The sequence below is a fragment of the Arachis ipaensis genome, chromosome B2 (assembly GCF_059453495.1).
Source record: "Arachis ipaensis isolate K30076 ecotype BB chromosome B2, ASM5945349v1, whole genome shotgun sequence".
Classification (NCBI taxonomy): domain Eukaryota; kingdom Viridiplantae; phylum Streptophyta; class Magnoliopsida; order Fabales; family Fabaceae; genus Arachis; species Arachis ipaensis.
Genome location: NC_142437.1, coordinates 20618354 through 20639771, shown reverse-complemented (window position 1 = coordinate 20639771; position 21418 = coordinate 20618354). Strand labels below are relative to the sequence as shown.

Below are 21418 nucleotides of genomic sequence, written 5' to 3'. Positions count from 1 at the left end.
TAATAAAAAAGCCTGCTAAAAAGAGAAGTGTTAAGAGACCTCCTCCAACTGTTTCACCATCTACCAGACCTCCTTCTACCAACCCTCCTACAACTAACTTAGAAACAGCACCAATGGTTACACCTCAAACAATGAAAGGTTCTAGTGCTGGGACAACCACACGTTTTATGTAATTTATGCCTACACCTGGTGCACCATCAACTGTTAGAGGCAGAGGAACAACGGTCAGAGGCAGAGGAACTTCTAGTGGACCCAGTAATGTTGTTTCAAGCGGGAGCAGCAACTCAACTCCAAAATCATAGTTGTTTAGTTGATGAGAACTAATTGTTTTGCTGTATTACTTCAATATTGTTTTAATCTGAATTAGACTTTTAGGCTTATTTTTTTGGTATGTTTCATGTAATCAAGAGAGATGACAGACTCTTCTGTTTCATTCTGTTGTTATGATGTTCTGAGCACAGTCTCTAGACTCTTTAATTTTATTTTGGTAATATGAGGTACTCTTTAACAAATACTACACTCTTGTGTTTCTCTATGAATCCACAATGTATCACAAGCTGAAGTTTGTTTTAACCTTTAAAGACAGTGTTATAGAATTATAAACTTGTGTTGCAGTTTTGTACGACGGGAATTAATACATGACAAATGCACATTTTAGACATCATCTCATTAATCTTACAGGACCTGTTTAGTCAAATAAAGCAAATACACATGACTATCTATGCCATCTAATTAATCATTCATGACTACTCCTATCAAATATAACAAACTGAATTGGTTCAAACTTGTTTGTCATTCTTAACAATAAACAATGCTCATAAACAACAATCTCCAGATTACATTAATCCTATATTTTTATCACTAAATACAAATTACAAGTTAAACAAAACACAGCCACCAATGCTATAGTTACAAGCAACACTCTACTTGTTCTAACTTCGGCCCTGAGTTTTTTCATTTTCCTTGCAATCATGGAGAAGCTTTCTTGATTCTCCCTTTTAACTGCAGTGATTGTCAACCCATCTTCACATATTACATCACAATGCTCTGTATTTCTTTTAGCTAATGATCTTGCAAGACCTTCCCAACCTTCTTCGATCTCATCCACCCACATAAAGTATTTGCAGTCTCTTGTCTGAAAAATTAAAATACCCATGCCCATCCAACTGTCAACGAAAATTAAAAAAAAAATGGAACCTTCACAAAAAAGAAAAGAAAAAAGAAAGATGCTAAGCCATTACCTTCCAGAGAGGACATCGGATGAACCATCTATTTGGGTTTGTTACCGTGCCAGATTCCATTAACACAACCTCCAGTCCACAGAAGCATCTCCCATCAAGCTTCTTTTCCTTCTTCTTCCTTGAACTCGAAGTATTGTTGCAACTTACATTACTTATGGCAGAGTTACATTTGCGCAGAGACATGGCCAGGGGTTAGAGGATTTTTCTTTGTCAGTGTTTATGTTTGAGGAAGAAACAAAAATGAAATGGTTTCAATTTCTGGGTTAGAGTAAACATTGGAGAAGAAAGGAATAAGAAAGGTATGCTAGGGTTTCAGTTTTTGTAGAGGTATACGTTGGATTACACGTAGATAGGCTTGGAGTGGTTTTGTTGCCACGTAGGTTCGGATATTAACGGACCATGTGCGTAACCAAGGTCAGGGTATTTCTGGCACACGGAAGTCATCTTCCATGGTTACAAGGTAAGTTTCCTTCTTCTATGGTTATATTTATCAGTGTTTGTATCTTTCATGGGTACAAATGGTCATTTACTCTATAAACTATTTTGGAAACCAAAGCAATGTAAGCACAAGCTAGTAAAGTGGCAAAAGAACACAAATAAGAATTTGAAAACTTTAGAACCCATTTGGGAAGCTTCAAAAAGTAATTTTTTTTTAACTTTTGACTTATAAAAAATAATAGTATTAATATTTAGTGCAATTTTCATAATCAAATTGCAACTTTCTAAGAAGCTATTTAAAATTTTATAAAAAAGTTTTTAAAAAAATTATTTTTCTCATAATAATTTTTTTATCACATTTCTTTTAAAATAAGCACTTTTAGAACTAAAAATCTAAACACAAAATACCTTATTTATAAGCTATTTTTAATATAGTCATTTATTGTTTAAGCTATTTTTTCAAAAAGAACTTAATTAAGTTGTTTACTCAAACTGGACCTTAGTTATGTTTCAGTATCATGTTAGACTAAGGGGATAGATTTATAATTTGAAAAGTTATCTGAGAGTAATTTTTAAAAAAATATTATAAAAGTTTCAATGACCGTCCCTACAAATTTCAGTCTCCTCTGTCCCATTTTTTAAAAATGTTAAAGAGGTTAAAATTTTGGGATTTGAATTCTCTAAAGTTTGAATTTCACTTTAGATAGTAAAATGTGATCTCTCACCATTTATTTTATAGGTGGGACCAAAAATAAATATGAGAGAGAAATCATTCAAGGGTAGAAGATCACACTTTATCCTCTAAAGTACAAATTTAAAATTTAGAGGATCCAAGTGTTCCAAAATTAAAAATGTTAATTTCAGTTTTTAGCTACTAAATATAATATTAAATCCCATTCTCAGTTTTTGTTTCTAAACAACCTGAGTAGTCTGAGATTGTCAAGGCAGTCCTATTAGTAACCTGAAGATGAAAGTCCCTATTGAAGACTCTCTCCTCTCCTCCCAAGTAATCTTATCTTGGAAAAGGTCAACAATTTTTAGTTAACATTGCACGGAGACTTTTAAAAGAAGATAAAACAAGACTTCTAGATGTTTTGCAAAAGAGAACAATGTATCAAAATTTATCTGATATCATTAGTTGTCACTCTATTCGTGTTCATAGAAGGGATTGTCACACCAGTTTCGCTCCTCCTTTAGCTTAATGTAAAATTCTTTAAGCAATTCCAATAACCTATAATTGTTACATGCTTTTGAAAATTAATTATACTAATACAAGTGTTGTGCTTATTAGCTTGATCCATTTTGGCAACTGAGTGAATTTAGCAAAATTGATGTTTGATTTATGAATGGGGTTGGGGATAATGACATGTTTTCATTATAGTTGATTATTCGATTATTATTAATTGTTATTAACCACTTGGGTTTATCATATTCCCATAATTCTAAGGGGTTAGATGAGTAATTAATGAGTGAGTTGCAAGCCTCAAATATAAGTGGCTTTTGGTCTTATTATAATCCAACCATAAAATCACGTTGTTTATATTGTACAGTTGGTATTTAGGTTCCTTTGTTCTTAACCAGCATAAGAATCTAATGATAGAATAATAATAAAAAATTAATAAAATAAAAAATTTAATTTTAATGTATTATAAATATAAAAAAAATTATATATGCATTTAATTATATATCGGTATAATAATAAAAATAATTTTATATATATATAATTAAATAAAAATAAATATAATTAAATATTATGTAAAATTGGTACTAGATGGTTTTCAAGCCCTGTTTTATAAGGAGTTTTGAAATTCTTTGAACTATGATATGTAGGGTTTAGTCAAGAGAATCTTTGAGAGAGATTTTAAATCCTACAATTTTTGAGACATACATTGTTCTAATTCCTAAAGTTGAAACTTCTATTTCACTACAAGAAATTATTAGAATAGCGACCGAAAAAAGTGATTGCTAATAGCGATTAATTAGCAACTGATATAGGATTTTTAGGACTAGAAAAAAATCGGTTGCTAAAATTGTATTCAGCGATCGATTTTAGTGACCCAAGGAATCGGTCCCTAATAGCGACCGATTTAGCGACCGAATAAATTTGTTATATGAGTAACATAAAGTTAGTCGCTAACTTGGTCGCTAAGTCGGTGGTCGCTAAATGGATTGCTAATAGTTAAGGTAGCAACCGATTTAGCAACCAACTATAAATACTGATTTAAAATGATTGGTTACAAAATCGATCGCTATTTTTATTTAGCGACCGATTTTGCAACCGATAGAATAAATAGGGTGGAAAAATTTGGTCGCTAATTCTGTCATTAAATCGTGGTCATTATATTGGTTGTAAATTTAATCCTTAGCGACTGAATTAGTGACTAATAAAAAATACTGTTAAAATTAATTAATCGCAAAAATCGGTCACTAATTTAAATAAAATAAAATAATTATTAAATTATTCTACCCTCACTGACCCTATAACATTCTCATCTTCTCACACAGTTACCGATGTAACCACCGTCGGAAGCACCTCTCCTCGCAGGGTCTTCGTCGTCGATTGAGTTCGTTGCGCCGCCGCCTTCATCTTTGAGATCTCGGCGCCATCGTCGTTGTATTTTGCGCCGTCGCCATCGTCTTTAGCTCGCGACGCCATTGCCTTCGTCTTCTGGTATCTCAGCATCGTCGCGGTCGTTTTCATCAATTTCTCAAGCAGGTAGTCTTCCCTAATCCAGATTCCGATCAATTTCATCTACTCTGTTAGGGCTTTTTCACCTATTCTGATCAATTTTATCTATTCTGAACAAATTGAACAATTGAAGGTAATAGTTGTAATATTATTCTACTCTCTTGCTCCTTGCGGCCGTTGCTTCTTTGCTCTGCTCTCTCTTGTTTGTGGTTCTGCTCTCTCAGTCGTCATTGTGCCTCTTCTCGACTCTCTCTCTCTCTCTTTCTCTCCGCCATTGTTGTTCTAGGCAGGTACGTTCTAAAAATCTCCTTAAAATTTATATTTGTAAAAGGTTAATTGTTAGTGTGATATATTTGTTAGTTGATTGTTCTGATGTTAAAAAACTTGATAATAAATGATACTTTAATATATTTATTTAAAGCTATTCAGAAAATTTGTCATTAAAGGTGCGCGCATTTTGTTCCAACCAAATAATCTTATTATGTGCATATCAACATAAGCATTCAGAATTATTTTGGTAGTTAGAGCTAACAAAATTTCCCTGGTTCTTTTGATTTTGAATCAAAAGAAAGATGTGTAATTTTGGTTGCATCAGTTAATCAGTTAGTTATTCTTCGGTTATGCATTTTCATGCATCTTGGAGTTGTAACTTCTTTCCTTATGTTGGGGGAATGAGTTGGTGTTATTCAAATCTTGACTTAGAGAGCATGCACTTTTACTAAACACAGTAATGAGGTTGATGAACCCTTCAAGGTCAAAGAAGCTGAAACGGTAAACATACCTCCGCCCTCAATAGACAAGGTGTTCATTCTATTCTACTACCGGCATTTATTTTCACTCTATTTTACTTAATTTTGTGTGTGTAAGTTTAACCTAATATGTACTCAATGCAATTCAAGTTGCTTGTGTTGGGAGGCAATGGATTTGTTGGCTTACATATTTGTAGAGAAGACTTAGATCGCGGTTTGTCCTTTGCCAATCTTAGCAGGTTCTAAATCCCACTTTCATTCTCATTAGAATTGTTTGTTTGGTGCAATTTCATGCCACTCATTTTGTGTTTTACTTATTGCAGGTATCGCAGGTCATCTTTGCATGATTCATGGGCTACCAATGTCATCTGGAATAAAGGTATGCTTTTCAATTTCTTTATTTTCCTTGTGGACTCTGCATTTTTCACGGTGCTATTATGGCCTAATATATCTCAATTGTTTTTTTGTAAACAGGGAACCTCCTTTCGGGTGATTCGTTGAAAGAAGCTTTCAATGGCGTCACTGCTATCGTAAGTTTTCACTTATCTTGTTAAAATGCCTAGTAAATATAGATAATCATAAGTAAGAGGAAGCCCAAAGCCAACTCTATAATTACTTTATATTGCTTTTATTTTCTTCAATCTGTTTGGTGAAAATCACCTTTGTTTTGATCAATTTTTTATAGTAGTGTGGCTCAGATATCTAATACCAACCACTCTAGTTTCTAAACATAGAAATTTGTGCAGTTCTTTTTTTATATTCAAGTGTTTATTTGAGTCCTGGAGAAACAGTTGGGTCGTCTCCGTGTGACGTGAAGATCACGGGTTCAAGTCCTGGAAACTAGTCACACTGATGTAATTATCAGTTAGGATACTTATATTACAATTATGAAAACATGGAATAAGAGTTTAAGATGAGGGAGTGTTAATTTCCCATGTATGTAGGATCTCGTTGGAGTCTCCATTCCTTCTCCTTAAGGTACTCCAGCGGAATATGTGGCTCATTTCTCAATTGTTCTGTCACAGCACCACCATAACCATAAGGGATTGGTCTTTGAAAATTGTTGAAAAGATTGATAGTACCGTGTTCTGCTGCACCAAAAATATGCAGTGGTGGGGAACCTGCTACTGGCTCCATATATGTATAATGGTAAGGAATAGGATTACCCCATTGATCATGATGGAAATTATTTTCATGGTTTGTTATTTCTGTTTCAGTCTTAATTATAATCTATCTTCAATATGTGATTTGCTCTTATTCGTTATTTGCTCTTATTATTTGAGAGAGTTTATGGTGAGGAACAGAAGAAGTGCAGCAACAAAATAGACCTGACATTGAAGCTGTCACCTTGTGGTGATGAGAAAGAAGAAGAGAGGAGGAGGAAGCTGAAGAAGTCATTATTAGTGATCAAAGATGGCAGCATCACATATATGTAGTATACATAAATATAAATTTGTTGTATTTGTGTGGATTTGTTTCGGCCTTCATTATTTTTCAATATATATGTAGTAAACATAAATATAAATTTATTTGTATTAGAATCTATTTTCCATTTCATCTTTATACGATTTTACTTTTGCCTTCATTTTGATTTTCAATAATTGTTGGCATTTGATCTTAATAAATAGTTCTATCTTTGATTATTCATATATTTTGTTGAATCAGAGTTATATTTAAAAATTAAGTTTTAATAGTGATATATGCAAAATTTAGTTGAAATTTATAATTAGGAAGCAGCAGTTGATGCGTGAGCATTATTCATATCTTTTCCTATTGACTTATATGGTGCTTTGTTGATTTATTATAAGATTTAGGTGTTTTAGGCTTTTATGGATGTTACTTTGAGTTGTTGTGGCATTTTATTGATTACATGTAGCATTCGGGTGAGATTGGCAGAGCTCAGAAAGAAGAAAAATAAGAGACAACATTTCTGCCAAGATGGCGCTAAACGCCACATCACCGGCGTTTAGCGTCGGCACCTTAAACCTCAATATCCAATTCAACCATGTTGGCGCTAAACGCCACGACCTGGTGTTTAGCGCCGAGGACTTCATATTGCGTATAACGCTCACTGAAAGGGTGGCGCTATACGCCATCAACCTGACGTTAGCGCCAGATGCGTTGAATGAAGTGGTCCCATTGCATGCAAACAAATCACACGGAATCTTTGATTTGATTTCTTTTAATCAAATAAACAAAATTAAAAAGATTTGTTAGGTTCTAATATAAATTTAGAATAAATCAGAATTAGATATAAAAGGGGAAAAGATTTGCCCTACGGGCTTTATTCTTCGACTTCCGCACTTTCAGTTTTCACTTTTACTCTAGGATTTTCTTTGCACAATGAGCCACTAAACCTCTATTGTTAAGGTTAGGAGCTCTGTTTACTTTAATGAATTAATACTATTTATTCTTCTACTCTTAATTAATGCATTGATTTTTGTTTAAGAATTGGTTTCGTTCTTCATCCTACGGATTAGCGTATATTGGGAAATAACCCTAATCTAAATTGAATTCCTTTGAATCTTGGAAAAGTTAAATCACTTAAATTAAAGTTTGAAACCCTTTTCTCACAATCTTTCATTTATCTGGATTTAATGTGATACGTGATATATAATCAGATTATTTTTGGGTTCTTAAGGATTGTGTGGCTTATAAATTAGAAATTGAACTTAATCTTTTAATACAATTGAGTGATTGAGAAATTGACAGTTGGTTGTGTTAGAAGAGATTGGATTGTCAAGAAATTGGAGTTCAGTAACTTAGGGTTTGCCATGAACTAAATCTTTGCATGATCAAGATAGTTGACAATGATTGAATTTAGCGACCAAGGTTTTAGCGACCACCAGAATCGGTCGTTAAATCGGTCGCTAAGCTGATAGCAACTGATTTTCAAGAAATATCGGTTGCTAAATCGTTCACTATTCCGGTAATTTTTTGTAGTGTTTCGTTAAGAGATTTTCTCCCCATCAGTTTATGTAATGTTTTTTACAAAATCATTACGAAAGTGCTGGTGAACAAGGTTAGACCCTTTTTTTTTTTCAGAATTGGCCCACTTTAGGGTGGTTTTAACTCGAGAAGAGGTACTATGGAGAACATCATCATTTCGCAGGAAATTATAAATTTCATGAAGAACACTAAGTCTAGGAAAGGGTCTTTAGCCTTTAAGATTGATTTGAAAAAGGCGTATGACAGGATGGACTGGAGATTTCTTGAAGCTTCTTTGGTTCTGTTTGGCTTTTCAACAGCTACTATTCATCTTATTATGGCTTGTGTGAGCGTCATCTTCTTTGTATATTTTTTAGAACGGTGATAAACTCCAGAGCTATAACCCCTAGAGGGGTTTGAAACAAAGGGATCCCATGTCCCCTTATCTCTTTGTACTTTGTATGGAGTGTCTTGATTGTTTTATTGCCCATCGAGTTTCTCAAGACTCATGGATACCGGTGTCAGTTTTCAAACATGGCCCGAAACTATCCCGTTTGATGTTTGCTGATGATCTACTGCTGTTCTGTAAAGCTACAAAAGCTCAGGTAGAGGAGGTTGTGAAGTGCATGGACTTATTCTCCAAAGCATCAGGCCTGCGAGTGAATCTTAGTAAGTCTAGGGCTCAATGTTCAAAGAATATTTCTATGAGAAGGAAGGAGATGCTCTCGGGAGTCTCTAGTATTCATTTTTGTTAGGACTTGGGAAGGTACCTAGGATTTAATGTTGGACATGAAAGGTCTTTCAGGAGGATGGCTCAAGAAGTCATTGAGAAAATTCAAAACAAGCTTGCTATTTGAAAGGGATGTTTGCTGAATAAGGCAAAAAGACTTTGTTTGGTTAAGTCGGTAATGGCTTCTATTTTGTTCTACAACATGCAAGTTACTCTCCTTCCGAAGTATGCATGTGAAAAGATTGATTCACTAATGCGACAGTTCTTATGGAGAGGCCATAATAATAAAATAGGGTTGTCATTGGTTAACTGGGAAGTAGTTATTACTCCCAAAAGGCGGGTGGTTTGGGTGTAAAAGATACATACTGTACTAATCTAGCGCTTCTTGGCAAGTTGATTTAGGATTACTTTAATAATAGAAACAAACTGTGGGTGCAAAGTGTGATGTGAAAATACCTCCGAAATTCAAATTGTTTCGGTGGTAGTCATAGGCAGAATGCGTCAACCATTTGGAAGAACATTCTTAAAATATATGAGGCACTTATAGATGGGTTTAGGTGGAATGTAGGGGATGTGCAGAAATCCAGTGGTATGATGAATGGACTCCATTTGGAAGACTTTGTGATCTTGTTCTCTATGTTCACATATCTGAGTCAGAATTCGTAGTGGCTGATTTGTGGTGTGATAGTTCTTGGATGGTAGATTACGCTTGCTACGATAATTTCTCTTGCAGTTAACAATTTATTTGCGGCCTTCCCTACCCAAATTCGGCAGACCTGGATTCGGGGTGGAGTTGGTGGCCTACAAGGGCAAAAAGGTACAGTGCAAGAGAAGGTTATAGTTGGTTGTTGAAGCATAAAGTGAATTGGAATGGAATAGTGATTGGAGCTGGCTTTGACATTTAAATCTTCTGAAAAAAAAATCAAATTCACTATGTGACTTGGACTTCATAATGCTCTCCTGACGTTGACTTTTCGATTCAGGCGGCATCTAGCTAGTTTGGATTTGTGCCAGAGATGCAATGTGGCTTAGGAGACAATTGAACATTGTCTGTAGGACTGTGTTAAATCTAAGAGTCTTTGGAAAATATTAGACCCTCGCTTTATTGACTCGTTTGAAGGCACCTCCATTGAGGCTTGGTTTAGAAAAGTGGTGCCTGGTAATGAGATTTTTTTTGGGGCCATAGTGTCGTGGTTATAGAGACATAGGTGTAATGATGTTCTCAATATTGGAAATCTTTGGACGGATCACAAGGTGGTTGCCCTTAGCAGAAGCACTATCATGGACCTGAGACTTTATATGTATCGGTGTTCTTCCTTCAGCACCTTCAAGAATTGTTGGTGCTGGGAACCCCCTGTAGGTAATAGCTTTAAAGTTAATTATGATGCAAGTTTATTTCCTGATTTGAGTTTGGTTGGTTTTGACTGTTGTGATAGTTCTCCTCCCTGGTTTATCACCAGATGTGAGCTTTTTGCAGTCTAGAGGGGACTTGTCTTAGCATAGGACTGCGATTTGAGAGACATTGTATGTGAAATAGATTGTTTGGATGTTCTGCACCTTTTGCATGACTCTAGTGGTGGGTACACGTCTGAAGTTGTTGATTTAGTTCACAAAATTTAGGAACTTTTATCAAGATCTTGGTATGTTCAAGTCGATTGGATAGCTAGAGAAGCAAATAAAATAGCGGATTAGATGGCTAGATATGGAGCAAGAAGTAATGCCAATCATATGATTTGATCAGAGTCTAGTGATATTCTCCCGCAAATAATCAATTTTGGTTTAGGATAAGTGTTTGCTTTGGTCTTCTCTTTTTATATAAAATTTGAAAAAATACGCACATCTCGTTTACAGTCTGTAAACGAGATAATTATAAATGTATCACGTTTATAATGTGAGCGAGATATGTATATTATTATAAAAAAAAATTACTATTAAAATAATCCACTTTGAGAAAATAATCCACATATGATTTTAAAGAAAAATTGATTAATTTTTTTTATAATAATACACATATCTCGTTTACACAGTAAACGAGATAATTATGAATATATTTTTTTATAATAATACAAATATGTTACAAATTATATATTTTAATAAATAAAATAATTAAATTATTTATTTAAAAAAAATCCTACGTATAGCCTGTCTTGTTCGCATAAAATTTCCATTTTTTCTCCTCACTAACTTTTATATCATTTAAGAATTAGGTGAGAATTCTAACTCATCTTTTAGTCTTCACTAATCAATACCGTAGTGGACCTTAGCTAGTAAAATGGTATTATTAGTTAAGTACACATTGATTAATATCAACAATATACCCATCATATGAGAGGGGAAAAACTCGTACTATTGCTAGTTCCCGTGAAAATGGATTCAAGTTTCCTTAAAAAAAAATTGGAAAAATAGGGTAGGCATGGCCTTATTATTAATAATACATATATGGTTGCGTTGGGTTAAATTAGTTGGTATAATCTGGTTTAATTATTTGTTGAGTGAAGTTTAGAACGAGAAATTGACCAAATAATGATTCAAGAAATAAGTAAACAATTGAATACAATCCGTACAAGACTATAAAAAACTTGATAGTTGATACTAGCATGACTATTAATGAAGATGTTATAACCCCAAACATTAGGAGTTAATCCCTTTTCTAGCACTCTGTTGAATAACGCAATTGTTTTGTCAATATATTGGATATTTTCAAAAAGCATTTAACAACCGGATTACATATTACAGATCAAATATGACCAAAATTTTAATTAAATCTACACTAAATTTATCGAATAGGATCGAATACAATATCTATACTTTTTATGTTCGGATCCAATCCGCATATTTGCGGATCAAATATATCTGCATATCTACAAAATAGAAAATGTTTTAAAAAAATTATTTTTAATAAATTTAGAGCATAAAAAATTAAAAACTTTATATTAAAAAATTATACAAAATATAAATATAAAGTCAAGAAAATATTCCATCACTTAAAATTAAGTAAATATCTTATTAAAAATTATTTTAACAAATATTTTTATAAAAACAATTTATACTATTAAATAATTATGTATTATTATAATATATGAAAGTTTTCAAGTATATCAGTATACCGATATTTCAGTAATTTTTAACCGTTAATTTTAATTATAAATGTTAAAAATTACTGAAATACCGGTATATCGGTATACTTAAAAATTTTCTTATCTTATATATGTAAACTTTTTAGGGAGTGGAATGTGTGAGATATGTTGAAAGGGATTTTTTTTAATTTTTAAAAAAGAAAAAAACTAAACTTAACTATATATATATATATATATGTATATATATATCGGTTTTATAATAATAATACATCAAAATTAAATTTTTAAATTTTTAAAAGAAAAAAACTAAACTTAACTATATATATATCGATTTTATAATAATAGTACATCAAAATTAAATTTAAATATAATATATAAAAAAGATAATTTATTCATATAAAACATTTGAAAAGCAAAACTACAGAAATGTCCAAAAAACAATTCTAATACAAGTTTATTCTCAAACATATTATGTAAATCGAGAAATTTTAACAAAAAATCAATTAGTGTAACAAATTATTCTAACAAAATTCCACGTTAAGTAAATGAAATAAATATAGGTCATGTAAATATTCACACGAATAAATCATCATTTTACGGGCAAAAAATTTGAATAAGCCAAGGCAAGTTGAGAACTACGTAAATAAGTCAAATTGAAATTCGTTTCAGTAATGAGCCAGGAGCTATATATATGTAATTCGAACCAGCTCGGTTCGAATTAGATTCCTTAGTAAATCGAACCAGCCAAGTTCGAATTAGGTTGATGAAAAGTTGGTTGTAATTCGAACCAGCAAGGTTCGAACTCCGTCTCCACGTAAATCGAACTAGCTTAGTTCGAATTATAGGTAAGTAAAGTCTTCAAGTAATTCGAACCACCCTGGTTCGAATTACACTTATGCTGGGTTCTTAATAATTCGAACCACCCTGGTTCGAATTACTAGTGATTCGGCTATATAAGGAGTTCGAATCAGCCTCATTCGAACCATGCTCACCTTCCCCTACCCCACCAAATCTCAGAGAAAATGACCCAGATTCTCTCCGACGAAGACCTGAACGGAATACTCTGCTGATGGGGGACGATCCGGCACGGTTATATCGCTTGGACGGAGTCGCCCATATAGCTGGGGTCATCAACGAGGAGGTTAGTACGGAAATAACTTTGTTCTACCGGTACATGTGACTTAGTGGTTTTGCATGCGGGTTAGATGGTGGTTTAGTTGGTGGTTTATGTTAGTGGTTTATGTTAGTGGTTTCCGTTAATGGTTTATGTTAGTGGTTTCTGTTAGTGGTTTATGTTAGTGGTTTATGTTAGTGGTTTATGTTGGTGGTTTATCTTAGTGGTTTATGTAAGTGGTTTACGTTAACGGTTTATGTTAGTGGTTTATGTTAGTGGTTTACGTTAGTGGTTTATGTTAGTGGTTTATGTTGGTGGTTTATCTTAGTGGTTTATGTTGGTGGTTTATCTCAGTGGTTTATGTAAGTGGTTTACGTTAACGGTTTATGTTAGTGGTTTATCTTAGAGGTTGACGTTAGTGGTTTATGTTAGTGGTTTATGTTAGCGGTTTAGTTGTGGTTGTTTTATGTTAGATCTTTCATGTCAATGGTTTATGCTAGTTTCTTATGTTAGTTGTTTATGCAAGTGGTTCTCGTTCTTGGATTTTTAAGCGGTCATATTTAGTACGATTTTTTGGTTTATGAATTATCGTGTTGATTATGTTTGTCACTGGTAATTAAGTTGGTTCTAATAATGCGGTTCATTTCTTCCGCAGCCTCAGCGATGCATCAGGAGCATGCGGCGGCAGCAGGGCATGCTCCTCGATGACAGATACGTTCCGTACCTGCAGATGGCCGGTCTATACCATCTTGCAAGGCTGAACGATAGATGGTTCCGGTTGGACGAGGCCCTTGTCAGTGCGTTCGTCGAGCGATGGCGTCCGGAAACGCACACGTTTCATATGCCGTTCGGAGAGTGCACGATCACACTCTAGGACGTGGCATACCAGCTGGGTTTGCCAGTGGACGGGCGTTACGTCAGCGGCTGCCTATCAGAGTTCCAGATATACATCCAGGGTGGCCGTCCAGCCTGGGTGTGGTTCGAGGAGTTGCTTGGAGTGGTACCTCCTCCTAGCCAGGTTCAGAAGTACGCGGTCAACTGTAGCTGGTTTCAGGAGACTTTTGGAGAGTGCCCGGAGGGAGCTGATGAGGAGACTGTGCGTCGATATGCCCGTGCGTACATCATGATGTTGTTGGGCACGTAGCTGTTTGCGGACAAGTCCGGCAACCGCATTCACATCAGATGGCTTCCGTTTGTAGCTAGGCTGGAGGAGATGGGGAGCTACAGCTGGGGTTCTGCAGCACTGGCATGGTTGTACCGGTGCATGTACCGAGTGGCGAACAGAAATGTTATCAAGCTAGCGGGCCCACTTCAGCTACTTCAGTCATGGATTTTCTGGCGATTTCCTCGGTTTAGGCCTGCAGGGTTTGAGACGTTCAGCTGGCCATTGGCCTCGAGGTACTGTACTAAGCCTTGTCTATTTCAATTCACTATACATAACTACGTGTTCATTTATAATGTATTGGATACCCTAAGCACATATTTAAGTAGCGGTAAGACATGTGTATGATGCAGGAGGTCAGGTTACAACCTTCCAATAGCGAGAAGGGTCCTAGAGTTCAGATGTGGAGGCTCTGGATAGACCGGTTGCAGGATAGAGAGGTCAGTATGTTACTTAATAAGTTTCTTTATTTAACCACACTTTACGAGTTGGGTTCATGAGTTGCCCTGACACTGTATAGTTCTTGGTGCAGTTTATTTGGATGCCGTATAGCAGCCCCGACGTACTTCAGGTTGTGCATCCAGAGGTTTTGGAGCCTCGGCATATGGCGTTGTGGCGGTCTGTTACGTCGCTTATCTACTTTGCCGTCATAGAGTGGCATCAGATAGATAGGGTTCTTCCGCAGTTTGGAGGGGTGCAGCCCCGTCCACATCCCGCCCTGAACATCGACTTTCTGATGTCGAAGGACGGCAGAGGCGGCGATCGATGGTTCCCGTACCATTTGCAGAAGTGGCATCTCCATTGGGAGTCCCGTGCGGAGAGCGTGCTGAGGTTCGATGTTGTTGCTGACCCTGGTCCGTCGCATGAGTTTCTGGAGTGGTGGAGTCAGCATGGAAAGAGGTTCTTGTCTCTGGATCCGCACTTGGGGGATCCGAGAGCCGTTGCTATTCCTGTTGAGGCCTCACAGCGGGGAGCTGGGCGAGTTCCTGAGATGGATCGTCCTGACGACGTGCCGGACAGGCGGCGGGTTGAGAGGAGAGATCGCGTGGGGACACGGCGGAGCCAGCGTGACTGGAGGTGGCTTGATCATGCTATGGAGGATGATGACGAGGCCGGCCCCGCTGGGGGTCGACGACAAGGCCAGCGAGGCAGAGGTAGAGGGCGTGCTGCGGTTCATGCCGCTGCTCCTGACCCTGAGGACGATGACGACGATCAGCATGGGCCCGAGGGCGGGGATGGTGCAGGGGCGGCTGCAGTTGCTGGTGTTAGTACCCAGGATGGGGGGCACGGAGGTGAGTGGTATGGCTCAGGGATGGGTGACGGGGCTGAGCCTAGTGACGCTGGACTTGGGTCGGGACCTCTTGGACATTACTTTGTTGGTATACCCGCCGATGACCAGCCTCAGCAGGACGGGACTCCATGGGTTATTCCGGGATCACAGTGGCAGGACTTCCTTGGCGCAAATACGCTTGATGCGGACTTCGGCAGTCCACGGTTTCTAGAGGAGATTACGGCTATCATGCAGGAGGACGTGCCGGGCAGGAGGCGTGGTCAGACCCCCGGCACACAGGCACCCTTAGATGTTGATCTGAACGAGCCTGCTACGACACCTGTTGGTGACCAGTTTGGTTTGGGAGGTACCCCACCTTCCGCCTACACCGCTGCATCAGAGTCTGTCGCCGGGCCGTCTGCCGCACCCGTCCATTTTACGCCACCCGCACAGCCTGGCCCGCAGGAGGACGCGGATGAGATCGAGGATGAGGAGCCGTTTATCCGCAGAGGTCAGAGGCCATGGGTACCCCGTCGTTGTGGGACGGGCTCCCACTTGTTTAGATGATTTACTTTTCATGTATTTTGGACGTTATGGTTCATTCATGTATGATACCCATGTGGACTACTGTTGTTACTTTAGAGCTGTTTTTCCTTGTTGTTTGTTCATCTTATTGTACTTCGAAATCTGGTATTTACCTAGTGGATCAGTGAATATTTATTATCATTGAATCATATAACACTTTAATGTTGACAATTAGTTATCAACTTTTGCATTTATGGGATTTCTAGCTATACTCAAGTTCGAAAACAACTTTTTCATTACTAGAAGGTAGAAAGATCAACAGATTACATAAGTCCTCAAACATAACATGTAATAGGAAAAATAAAAATCAATAAGCACTAACACTAACAACATCGCTACTATTGGCCCCCCGTGTGAGACGATCCTCCAAGCTGTGGGCAACTCCGACGGGTGTGTCCGGGTTGGCGACAGAGGCCACACCTCTTTGGCTGGTTCGGATCTGCCTCGTCCATATTCGTCCGTATCCTAGTGGATCTCGGACGACCCTCTCTCGCACGCCTCTTGGCAGGGTCCGGAATCACCGTGGGCCCGTCGTAAGGTGGCCAGAAGCCCTCCGGTATCGGTGGTGTGAATCCCATTCGGTACACACTGAACACTGAACTAATCTGATACACGCTGTGAACATAAGAGGACTAGGTAACCCGTGAGTAGACGCAGCATGCAAGTGCGTGCTGGCACGGGAAATGAAGCGCCTGGAAGTACCCGCAGTCACAGGTCCGAGAGGCAAGTGATACTCTGTAGCTACCCAACGAGAAAGAACCAGTAGGAGTAGTCTCTGCTACGGTGAACTCGGAGTTATCACGGTCATACAAAGTCACCGCGAAGCACTTGGCCGTCTTCAAGTTGGCCTCAATAGACTTCACCAAGTGCTGACTGAATTGTTGTCCGGTTCCCATCTGAGCCTCAGCCTCTCTCCCCTTACGAACAAAGAGTTTCGCAAGCCTACCATATGTTGCCTTCACCAGGGAGGATACAGGGAGATTTCTGACACCCTTGAGTATTGAGTTCACACACTCGGAGATATTAGTCGTCATGTGACCGAATCTTCGCCCATCATCACGATGTTGAGTCCACAAGGAGTAGTCAATCCGGTTCGCCCACTCACACATCGCCGGGTCTTCAGACCGCAGAATATCAAACCAGTAATCAAACTCAACCTCGGTCTTTGCATACGCCGCATTCACTAGAAGCCTCCGTGCGTCTTTGCCTTTGAAGGTCAGGGCAAAATTAGCCGCTACGTGTCGAATGCAGAATGCACGGTACGCAGCTGGAGGTAACCAACCCCCATCAGGAGCCTCAAGCGCAGCCTTGATGCCGTTATGCCTGTCCGATATAACCAGCAGACCCGGCTGTGGTGTCACGTGCTGTCGAAGGTGGGAGAGAAAGAATGTCCAGGACTCCGCATTCTCACCCTCTACTAGTGCGAACGCCACAGGTAGAATGTTCGAGTTCCCGTCCTGTGCAATCGCGATGAGCAACGTTCCCCCATACTTCCCATACAGATGTGTGCCGTCGATGCTGACTAGCGGCTTGCAATGACGGAATGCCTCGATGCACGGAGGAAACGTCCAGAAAAGTCTGTGAAAATACGCTTGAGTCTCGTCCACCTGTCCTCCAACTCGAACGGGGCTCGTTCTTAGGATTGCAACAGATCCAGGCATAGTCAGCTGGATTCCCAACACCTACCTAGGAAGCTCGTTGTATGACTCATCCCAGTCACCGTAGATGACGGCAACAGCCTTCTGCTTCGCCATCCAGACCCTCCTGTAAGTCGGCCTAAACCCACACTGTGCTGCCGTGGCATTGAGGAGCACCTTGATGCTGACGGATGCATCAGCCCTAACCATTGGCATAATGAACGCCGATATCACATGATAATATAAACTCCTATGGTCACTCGAGATGGAGGTGGCAAGACAAGTGTGAGGTCCATTGTACCGTTTCACCTCCCAAATGCCCTTGCGCTGCCGGAGACTCAGTCGAATCAACCATGTGCACCCATTCCCAAACTCTGAACACTTGCCCACATACCGGCGATAATCAGACTCCACTACCTTGTACTGTACCCCTCGCCGGATGCTGTAAGTCTTCACACTTAACAGGGCCTCATCTTTATCCTGAAATTACTGACCAACCTGGAACTCCGTCAGACCAGCAGTCCCTTCTGCGTCTCTAGCTCCAAATCCAACAGAGTGCCCAGAAACCCTCTCCTACCTCATGGCATCCAAGTCCAAGGCGGAAAAATGTGGTGGATACTGCTGTGTCCCAGAGGTAGACCCACCTACCGCCAATGTAGGTTCACTCGCTCCAATATCATCCTCGCTGTCATCGTCAATCATATCCGGCTCGACGTCATCCTCCTCTGCATCACCCAACAATCCGTCTCGAACGCCAAGCGGTGCAACGCCCTGTAGAGCGTTCGGCAGAATATCAAATGCTCCTACCGCGTCACCCCTACTGGCATTGAGATCAGCAGCAAAAGACGGGGACGCGACTGATTGGACCGGTTGCTCGTAAACAGGGACAGAGGTAGAAGCAACGGCAGGCCTTGAACTAGAACCGGCTGCCGTGGCTAAAGTGGTGGTATTCCGGTTCGAACCCCCTGAGCTGGATACCACATCAAGCAGCTTTGCCAACAATTCTGGTGTCCTCACCTCCGGAAACTGCCGCCGACAAAGAAACATGACTTGTAGATCCTCGTCACTACTGATCGTGAAACAATCATACTTCACGGTATCATGGAGGACCGTCACTGGAATGCGATAGTAAAACTTCTTTACCCGCTTCGCACCTTCCTGACCAAGTTTCATCAGCACAGATGTAACAAGGTCATCATAGCTCGTCGTAGGACTCACGACAATACATAGAGGATCCTTATCTGTGAACTTCACACCGGAACGAGTTTTCCTCTTGATGGATCCTCTGTGGTGAACCAAAACAGCAAAACTCTCCTCACTAGCCATCTTACACCCTCTAATGATAGCAACTCACGTATACAACCATATATATACTGCTATGTCTCCAACTAATTCGAATCGGTCTTCATCGAATTAGGTAACGTGTAATTCGAACCAGCCTGGTTCGAATTACTTCATGCTCGTTCTCTCCCCGTAATTTGAACCACAGTGGTTCGAATTACTTGCTTTGCGAGTTCAAACCTTCCTGGTTCGATTTATTTGGACACGTTTGCTTGTAATTCGAACTGCATTGGTTCAAATTATTCATGCATGCAGTTCGAACCGGCCTGGTTCGATTTATATAAATATATGCTTTGGTTTATTGCCGAAACGATTTTGGTTTTGGCTTATATATGTCAATTCGGCCTGGCATTGGTTGATATTGGTTTTTTGCCCTCATTTTACGTTAGATAGATTCTTTTTTAAATCATAATAAAATATGAATTGATTGATGATATTATACAGCTAACTAAATAGTTCACATTTTTTACCGTTACAACAAATATTACTACCAATGTTTGCGTTGATCCTGTTATGTTGCAGACTTGCAGTGAATCCACCCCTTTTTTTGTCAATTCTTTTTCTACAATTATATAGGTAGTTAGGTACATCACGATCATCATCATCATCATCATCATCAATATCTTCATCAACCGACATATTTATATATCATTACAATATTTTGGAGTGCTGTACACTATAAGAAAAAAGTCTCTCGACACATTTTCTTTTGTCACGTTTTTAAAGTGTGACCAAAAATAGTCAATGGCCACACTTTTGTGAAGGTGGCCACTGATTTATGATTTGGCCATACTTTTTTTGTTACGCTTGAATAGCGTGGCCAAAGAAAAAAATCAGCACGCTTTTATGAGGATAGCCACTGATTTGTGATTTGGCCACGCTTTTTTGTCACGCTTAAAAAGCGTGGCCATAGAGAGAAACCGGAACGGTTGAAAAACGTGGCTAGTTAGTCTTCCAATGGTCACCTTTTTAAAGCGTGCCTATATCCTGTGTTTATTTGGACACCCTACAAAAACGTACCAATAGAGTTTCCTCCCCCCAAAATTTAGTTTCCCACCCATTTTTTTCACACTTCACTTTTTTTTTCTAAGTTTTAACTTTTGACCCTAGACTATAAGTGATAACACTTCACTTCACACTTCACACTTCACACCACTTCACTTTATTTCAAAAATCACTTTTAACCCTAGCTCACCGTCGCACCCAACTCACCTTCATGTTCATCCTAGCCCTTCATCTAACCCTGGTGCCCAGCCCTCTCTCAGTCGCACCGTAGCTGTTTCTCAAGTGTCTCTCGCACCTAACCCTCGCACCATCAACGCAAGCTGTGTCGTTGGAGGAGGAACCGTCCATCGGCGCAGCTCCGTCCACGCACCCAGGCATCGACGTGCCCTCTTCCTCCCTCAGCGGCCTCTCTCTCGCAAACCCTAAAATGTCGCCTCAATCGTTGCTGTCTCTCCCTCAATCGGCGCTCAACCCTCACCGTAAACACTGGTAAGTATTTCTTCCCTCTGATTCTCTATTTCTCTGTTCCTCTATTTCTTCTCTATTTTGGAAACTTAGGTAAATTAGTCTGTTTATTCTGGTGGTTATTTTGTATGTATTATTCTTTAGTAATGATTCTGATTCCATAAAACTTTTCTTCTTACTTCTCACTTCTCGCTTCTCATCTCTTTATGATGTAATCTTCTTCCCTTCGAATCAATCTTTGTTGCTTTCTTTTGAATTTATGATCCACCCTTCATCCTCTCACACCAATGACTCCATTCTTATGCCCATGCTCATGGTCAGTCGCTTCCCCCTTTTCCTTTTTTATTTAAATTCAATTTATAATTTATCTTTGGATAATTGCTATACTCTGTTAATTATGTTTTATCTTACTTTGAATTTGATTTTTATTTATCAATTTTCTGTCAAGGAAGGTAGTTTTAACTGATACAACCTTCTTTTTCCTCATTGAAATTCGGGTTAACTAATGCATTATGACTATTACTGTTCTTGATTATGCATCTTCCAATTAAGTATTAGTTTCAATTTCAGTTATCAATGTTAATACATGCTATATATTATTAATAGCTGTTTTTATATGGTTATCGTTATTAGTAGCTGCTATATATTATTAATGACATATGGCTGAAGAAAACTTAGTCTACTTACCAGTTATTTCTTGTATGTATCTTCACTACTAAGAAAAATTTTGAAGTGCTTTCATCCTAAATAGTTATTTGTTCTACCAAGGCTATAAGTCTATATAGAATTTCAAGGTATTTATCATTTTTCAAACCATAAAAAATGGAATGAGATGGCTTAAGTAGTTGTTTTTATATATGTTTCAATTATGTGCTTGCTAAAATATTTTTTTCCATTATTGCGGGACCTAATTAAAGTGGCCTTGCCATTTTCATTTTTAATTAATTTGGATTTGGAATTGAATTTGTTGGACTTAATTAAAGTAGC

At 38.5% G+C, this 21418-nt stretch overlaps 2 pseudogenes; one reads left to right on the top strand and one right to left on the bottom strand.

Moving 5' to 3' along the window:
- Nucleotides 1–12579: 12579 nt before the first annotated feature.
- LOC148573219 (uncharacterized) lies at nt 12580–18946 on the bottom strand (annotated as a pseudogene).
- Nucleotides 14670–15630, top strand: LOC148573220 (uncharacterized; annotated as a pseudogene).
- Nucleotides 18947–21418: the final 2472 nt, after the last annotated feature.